Raw genomic sequence first — 8,185 nt, 5'->3', positions numbered from 1 at the left:
AAATTCTAGAAATATAAATAAATTCCCCAAGTCTGTGACTCTCAGTAGTTTTATATATTCATGTTAGACTTCAGTAATTTGTTAATGTTCTGGAACAGGAGAAAATTCCTCCACTCTACCCCTCTTTAGTTCTCCGGGCTGGGCTAGTTTTAAAACAATAAAATTGATAAAAGAATAAATTAACAGGAGAAAACAATTTAATATATGCAATTGGGAGTATCACAATATGATGCTCAGATCATACAATAAGGCTCAAAGAAGTGATTGAACTAGGCACATTTTTATACCTTTTAGACAAAGAAACAATAAATTTATGAGAAATTGACAGTACAAAGTAAGCTACAGCTCATAAGATAGGAATCTAAGCAGGTTTGGGTATTTGTTAGTGAGAAATCTAAAGGAAATTTGGCTTGGGCAGTAAATTAGTAAAGGGGTTGTAAGGTTTGTTATGGGAGTCTCAGTTCTTGCCGATGCAGTGAAGAAAAAAAGGTCAGCAAGCTGATTAATAGGCAAGCAGGGTTTATTAGTGATATATTCTCAGGGAAGAGAATGGGCCTAGCCCAGGTTGTGGAGAGAGGAAGATGAGAGAGAGAGAAACCTAGGTCCCTGGTATTAGTGATTCATTCTTAAGGAAGAGAACTGGCCTAGTGAGACAAGTTAGTTAGCATGTTGTTAGGTAAACAGGGAGGTCCCTGGCGTAATAAACAAAAGGCAGCCATATCCTGAAACTCCAGGTTCTGGAATGTCTCCTTCACTCCAGGACAAAGATAAGAGAACGTGCCTTGTGGTTAATAAATTATCTCAAAAATCCCTTTTGGCCCAACAAAGGAGCTGATCTGATAGAAAAGGGTTCATTAATCCCTTAAGGGTGAGCAAACAGGAAAAACCTGATAGACGAATTCCATTAGAAGGCTCCAGCCCCCTTCCCCAAGCAGGCAAGGGAAGGTATAAAAGGAAGAACTTTTGCCTCAGTCACTGGACAACCCAGTCGTTAGCCTCTCTGTGACTCTTTACTCTTTACTTTTAATAAATTATCCTCTTTTACAACTCCTCGCCTCTCCTTGGTCCGTGCTCCCATTCTTTGGTTTCATGAGACACGATCCCAGAACAAAGAAAATATTCTATATCACTAGATGAAGTAGGGGAGAGGGGGGTGAGGGAGAGGTAGAGAGAAGTAGAGAGAGAGAGATGAGAGAGAGAGAGAGAGAGAGAGAGAGAGAGAGAGAGAGAGAGAGAGAGAGAAAGGGGGAGAAAATAAGGAGGAGAGAGCGAGGATCAGAGAGCTGATGGCCAGAGAGAGAATCCTTGTCCCAAGGACTTATAGATTTCTGTGTGGGGTGAGGGAGTTACATATTGATTTGGTGGGAAAAGTCGTGCATGCTCTTCCACATGAGGGCATGAATTCCTAAGAGCAGTGGTCTGTAGACTGAGATCCTATCTTGCTCCAAACCATCTCTCGGTCATCTCTTGTTGTAGAAACAAATACGTGGCTGGAGGCAGTTAATCAAAGCTATTTATGAGCTTTTTCTATAGGCACTATGGAACCCCTTTCACCCCTCTTCCTTCTCCTACATTTTCTAAATTCTACGTAACAATTCTCCCCTCAAGCATTAGGAACCCAAATCTTTGAGGACTTTGGGGCGATGACCACTCTGTCTGCTTCCTGCTGTAAAGGGACGTTGAGACTTCTTTGGGTTCCATTTGCTTGCTAACTATTGATCAAGGAGGAGGAGGGAAGTGTCCATCCAGCAGCCCATAATAGGTGTCTGGAGCTTGGGGTCCCGGAGATCAAGTTGTTCATGATGATCATTTGTAGCTTTATAGCCTTTATTATAAAAGAGATAAATTTAGTTAGTAAGTTGATTATATTAATAATGGAACTGCAAAGGCAACAAGTAAAGACATGAGCCATGAATTTGAACCCCAGAATGAAATTGAAGTATTGATCCTAAATACGGATTCAAGGATGCTCTGAATGTTCTGTTAGACTTGTTCTGATTTGTTAACATAGAAGCAACACTCTTCCTTAAGATATAGGCATGTTCCCCCAGCTGAGGCTGTAAGGAGATCTAATGTCCTTCAATTTGGGAGAGCAACTCCAGCCAAAGAGTCCAGTTGTTCTTGGAGTGCTACAAATATTTCCACTGTTTTAGTTAATGACTCAGCCATTTTCTGTGATAGATGATCGTGGATTACTAGTCTATAGGAGTAGTCCTTTTTCCTTTCTGCTAATATAGGAGTGTTACAAGGGGAACTAATGGATTTAAGTAGCTCATGAGAAAGAATTTATAAATTATAGGCTGAATCCTAGCCCTTGCCTCAGGCTTTAGAGAGTACTGCTTTTTGTGGGGAAACTGTGAGGGATCCTTAAGACTAATGAGAACTGGGGTTTTAACCCAGAAAGGAATCCTGGTGTCCCAGGCCACTGGCTCAATTTGACTTTCCCATGTAGGGGTGAGAGTATTTAGATGGTCTTTAGTTTGTATAACTAACATTTGGTGGGGCGGTCTTAAGACAAGATTTCCTCCTATAACTATTTTGGTTCCTAACAATTGGAGAAAGTCCCTCCCAAGGAGGGGAGTTGGGCATTCAAGGACTACAAGAAAAGAATGAATTAAATAATATCTATCCCAGAGATAGCCCAAAGGAAGAGTGAAATTCTTAATGGTGGGCTTTCCCACCACACACAGGACAGTGTAAGTTTGGGAGAAAAGGGGTCCAGAGAAGGCAATGAGAACAGAGTAGGCAGCCCTGGTATCCAATAAAAAGGTTATTGTCCTACCTGTCACATCCATGCATACCCTAGGCTCCAGTCTAGTAATGGTGACCTTTTGAAGTGGGGCAGACTGGGGTGGGCAGCTTCAGTCCTGAGTTACCATCTACAAGGCATTTGCAGCCTTAGGCCTGGGGGCCCTTTGGCCTGAGGGACAGAGGGCTGCCCAATGGACTGCAGTCATGCATTTGTAGCAGGGCATTTGAGGAGGCTTATTACGATTAGGACACTCCTTTGCCCAATGTCCTGTCTCTTGGCACACGTGACACTTAGTATATTTTGCAGCAAGTTATGGAGGGTCTGCAGAATGTGACTGTGAATGTCCTGCAAGCACGGCTAAAACTTGGGCATGCCTAGCTTCCTTCTGTTCCTCCTTCTGAACCCTGGCCTCCCTCTCTGTCACAATTGTAAAAGACCACATTGGCTGTGGTCAGCATTTCGTCTAAGGAAACCCCAGGTCTTTGGAGAAACTTTTGTAACTTTCTCCTAATGTCAGAAGCAGATTGGGTTAGAAACTTGTTTTATAATATTACTTGTCTCTTGTAAGACTCTAAATCTAGGTTAGTATGTTTAATGAGAGCTTCCCTCAGCCTTTCCAAGAAGGTAAGAGGATTTTCATCTGGGCCCTAGTTAATGGCAGACACCTAAGAATAATTAATGGCCTTTTGATGGCCTTCCCTGAGTCTCACATTAATACAGAGTAAGAAATGGTTTCTCTCCAGCTTTTGGGAATTGCTACTGTAATCCCATTCAGGGTCCATGAGTGGGGCCGTTGTTTCTCCTATAGGGTATTTGTTGTCAAACAGATGTAAATTGTTAGCAAAATTTCTGGTCTCCTTATTTACCTTTTCCTGTTCAATGTCTGACAAAGTTTGTCCCAGAACTATCATCATATCTTTCCAGGTCAGTTCATATGCAAAAGTAAAGTGTTGGAAAGCATCCTGATTGTCCAAATAGCTCCCAAGGTCAGTTTTAATTTGCCTGAGCTCAACGAGGGAGAAGGGTCTGGGTATTAGTTGGGGGCTAAATTCCCCTGCTGCTTCTATCAGGGGAAAGAGCTTAATTGTTGGAGCAGCTTTAGGACAGGAGAAGCAGGAGCCAGCAGTTGTGCTGGGGACCCTGGGTACAGGGGTGGTGAAGAAAGCAGCAAAAAGGGCTTCTCTGGGGTCCCTGGGATTGGGGGTGGTTCAGTGAGCACTTAGGAATCAATAAGTACCTCATTAGTAGGGCTAACTTCACACTTTCTACCTAAATCTCCACGGCCCCTCAAATAGAAAAATACTTGTATATAAGGAATCTCTGAACATTTTCCAAGATGTTTCACAAAAGAGGCTGAGTTGTAGAATTGTGTTATAGTTTAGGATCCCAATAAGGGGGCAAACCTCCCCTTCCCCTAGTTGGTATTGGGGCCAAGCTGTGTTACAAAAAAAAGTAGTTGGCTTTTTTTTTTTTTCAATTTTGAGGTTCAAATTGTGACCAATTAGAAAGGACATATCTCAATGGGAATGGACTCTTGATTCCCCAATTAGAAAAGGGAAAAATTACCTGGGGTGAGGCAAGTCACTGGGGGGATGGGCAGTGGCAAGACTGCCTTTTGAGACAGTGGCAAGGCTGTCCCATGGGGAAGGGCAGTGGCAAGACTGTCCTCTATAGGGGAAGGGCAGTAGCAAAAGTGCCCCTCAAGACAGTGGTAAGACTGTCCCATACCTTTTCTGGATTTCTGGGGGTTGAGAAAGATTCCTGGTAGTTCCTGCATTCTTATGGGAGTTGAAAAAGGTTCAGTCAGAAGTGGGAAATTATAGAGGACTAATGGGGAAAGTCCAGGGTACAATTTTGATTATTCCACCCAGAAGAAAGTACTCAAGCCCTCATGCAAGTAGTTGTACCTTTGTTCCTCCACCTACTGGTCTGGCTGGTATTAGCGTTATCCTTTGTTGGGCAATAGTGTTCAAAAAGAGCATGGCCTTAAGGGATTGGAGAGGCAATTTTGAGAGGTAAAAGAAAGAGGCCTGAAAAAGCTGAGAATCTCCTCTGAAGGTGGGAAAGGAAAGCTTGCGGATCTGTACTCACTGCATTCCAAATGACTGGAGACAAAGGGTGCAATCTGAGTAATGGTAAGACAGGTTAGTTAGCATGTTGTTAGGTAAACAGCGAGATCCCTGGTGGAATAAACAAAAGGCATCTATATCCTGAAACTCCAGGTTTTGGAATGTCTCCTTCACTCCAGGACAAAGATAAGAGAACATGCTTTGTGGTTAATAAATTATCTCATAAATTCCTTTTGGCCCAACAAAGGAGCAGATCTGAAAGACAGAAATGGGTTCATTAATCCCTTTAGAGTGGGCAAACAGGACAAACCTGATAGATGAATTCCATTAGAAGGCTCCAATCAAAAGACATAGGGTGGCTGAGTGGATATTGCCTTAGGTACCATGGACATTTTAACCATATTGAGTCTTTCTGTCCACGAGCATGGTATTTGTTTCCATCTATTTGTATCTTCTTTGATTTCTTTCTTCAGTGTCTTAAAATTTTCTGAGTACAGATCTTTTACTCTTTGGTTAAGTTTATTCCCAGGTATTTTATCGTCTTTGAAGCAATTGTAAATAGGATTGTTTTCTTTATTTCTCCTTCTGATATTTTATTATTGGTATATACAAATGCAACTGATTTTTGAATATTAATTTTGTATCCTGCTACTTTATGAAATTCATTTATTAGTTCTAATAGGTTTTTGGTGGAGTTTTAAGGTTCAATTTTAAATGCTAGCCTTGCTGGATAAAGCAATCTAGGTTGTAGGCCTTTGCTTTCCATCACTTGGGTACATCCTGACACTCCCTCCTGGCCTGCAATGTTTCTGTAGAAAAGGCATTTGGTAGTCTTATAGGAGTTCCCTTGTATGTAACCAGCTGTCTTTCTCTTGCTGCTTTTAGGATTCTCTCTTTGTCTTTAACCTTTGCCATTTTGACTATAATGTGTCTTGGTGTGGACCTGTTTGGGTTTATCCTGGTTGGAGCTCTCTGCACTTCCTGGGCTTGAACATCAGTTTCCTTCACCAGGTTAGGGCAGTTTTTGGACATAATTACTTCAAATATGTTCTTGATCCTTTGCTCCCTCTCTTCACCTTCTGGTATTCTTATGATGCGTATGTTGTTGCTTAATGTTATCCCAGAGGTCTCTTAAATCATCTTCATTGTTTTTCCTTTTTTTCTTTTTGTTATTCCTTTTGGGTGATCTCTGCTAACTTGTCTTCTAAGTCGCTGATTCGATCCTCTGCTTCATCTAACCTGCTGTTAATTCCTTCAAGTGAGTTCTTTATTTCAGTTGTTGTATTCGTTAGTTCTAACTGGTTGTTCATTACGATTTCTCTATCCTTCTTTGTGTCGTCACTAAGCTCCTTAAACATTCTTATCATCAGTGTTCTGAACTCTGTCTCTGATAGGTTGGTTACCTTTATTTCATTTGGTTCCAATTCTGGAGTTTTCTTCTGTTCTTTTATTTGGGACATATTTCTTTGTTTCCCCATTTTGGCTGACTCTCTGTGTTTGTTTTGATGTATTAGGTAGATCCCTTAAGGTTCTTGGTTTTTGCTGGGTTATCTTTTGTAGTATGTGACCTTTATATTTGACTTGCACCACTTCCTTCTTCTCCTGTGCGTGTGCTCCAAAGGTGACACTTATGTTGTGTTTATTGTCCTGTTAAAGTTGATCTTTAATTGCTTTTGGCTTGTGAGTAGGTGGGATTGACTCCTAGGCTGATTGGTTGTGAAACTTGGCTCTGCCCACAGTGGATGTTCTGCTGCGTGAGTGTTGACTGCTAAAATGAGACTTGGCCCCTATGGGTTTTTGTGCCTATAGAGAATTCCCTCTGGGTGTGTCACATGTAGGTCAAACCCAGTAATTCTCTGGTTTGGTCTGGAGTTGGCCTCTGAGTGTGTTGAATCTTGAGCCTCTGGAGCTGGGGCCCTGGTGTAGGGCAATTTCAGAACAAAGCAAATCACCAAGCACAGCAACAACAACAACAACAACAAAGAAAAAACCAAATACACTCACATGTAAAAACAACTATTAACCCACACTCAACACAGGCAAAAAAATCAAAACTACAAAAACAAAGCAAAACAAATAAAGCAGCGCCAGTCTTGGCTTAAGCCCACCAAGTAATCTCCAGGTTGTCCTCTGCTGTACCAAAGAGTCCTCTGTGTCTTGCGTAGGCAGAGCTGGTCACCTGGTGCCCAGAGTGATCCTGGGACTGCAGTTCTAGACGGGTCTATGGGGTCTGGATGGTAGTTTTTACAAAGTCAATGCCGTTTCTGCTCTTGCCTGGATATATGCACTCTGAGAGTAACACAACCAGCCCTGTGCCCAGGTCTCCTGAGTCTTAGGGCACTGCTTCCCTAAGTGTGTGTGTGTGTGTGTGCGTGTGTGTGTGTGTGTGTGTGTGTGTGTTTGTGGAGGGTGGGAGATTTCTGAGCTGCTGAAAGCCTAGAGCTGCGTCTTCCACCTGCTGCTGACCCCTGGGTGTGTCACGGCAGTTGTAATTGCCCTGCCCTAGGCAGGCCAGAAAAGGTGGGGGCTTGGGTTTAAGGAGTCTTCTCTCTCCCAGCCTAGCAGTGTCACATTCTTCCTGCAGGCCAGAAAAGGTGGGGGCTGGGGTTGGAGGCGTCTTCTCTCTCTCAGTCCAGCAGTGTCACACTCTTCCCACCCTCTTCCCTGGGTCAGAACTGTAAGCCGGGTCTCCCCAGATCCTGAGGGCTATGGCTCCTCTGTAATCTGACACTACTCCTCAGTTTAGGAGCCAGCTGAGTCTCTGGAAGGGTGGGGGTAAGATTGGGAGAGTGGGGGTAGGGGCCCAGATATGGTGTTTACTTTCTTTGTCCTACCTAGGGCTCAGCTGGAGGTCTCAGCTGAGGTTATTGCCTCAAACGCTGGATATACTGCTCTGTCGGCAGGAAAGATCAACTGTGGGATGTGGGATGCAGGGAAAGAGCCCCCACCTCCTGGCTCTTGTGGTCTCTGTTCTGTCCTGGGACCCCCTGCATCTCCGTGGCCGCATATGCGGGCCATGTCTCCACTCCGCTCCCTTCCCTCTTCCCCTGCTAGCCTAATTTGCCCACCTTCAAGTAATCCTCGTAGGAGTCTCTAAGCTGTTCTGTGTGATGAGGCAGAGTCCTTTGATGGGTTATAGATGTTCAATTTGTGGTAAGTTCTGGAGGAGAACTCAAGAAGACCACCTTGCTGCTGCCATTCCTATGACATCTCTCCAATGTACTTTTATCCAATCACAGAGACTTCCCTGCTTTGCTTTCTCCCCGCCCCCCGCCCTTAAGCTATCACCAGTGGATTTCATGTACCCTTCCTCCTTTGATTTTATGTATAAAATAAGCTGCAAACCGCCATTTTGTGGAGCATT

At 43.4% G+C, this 8,185-nt stretch overlaps 1 long non-coding RNA gene across 1 annotated transcript; it reads right to left on the bottom strand.

The window, feature by feature from the left end:
* Window positions 1–1,503: 1,503 nt before the first annotated feature.
* Window positions 1,504–2,986, bottom strand: LOC117014812 (uncharacterized). Its single transcript, XR_004421615.1, has 2 exons — window positions 2,783–2,986; window positions 1,504–1,825 (listed from the first exon to the last, which is right to left on the bottom strand). It is a non-coding gene; the product is annotated as an uncharacterized LOC117014812 (long non-coding RNA).
* Between the last annotated feature and the right edge of the window lie 5,199 nt (window positions 2,987–8,185).

Source organism: Rhinolophus ferrumequinum, chromosome 22 (genome assembly GCF_004115265.2).
Source record: "Rhinolophus ferrumequinum isolate MPI-CBG mRhiFer1 chromosome 22, mRhiFer1_v1.p, whole genome shotgun sequence".
In the NCBI taxonomy this organism is placed as follows: domain Eukaryota; kingdom Metazoa; phylum Chordata; class Mammalia; order Chiroptera; family Rhinolophidae; genus Rhinolophus; species Rhinolophus ferrumequinum.
Note: the sequence above shows the minus strand (reverse complement) of the source record. Positions and strands in the feature narration are given on the sequence as shown.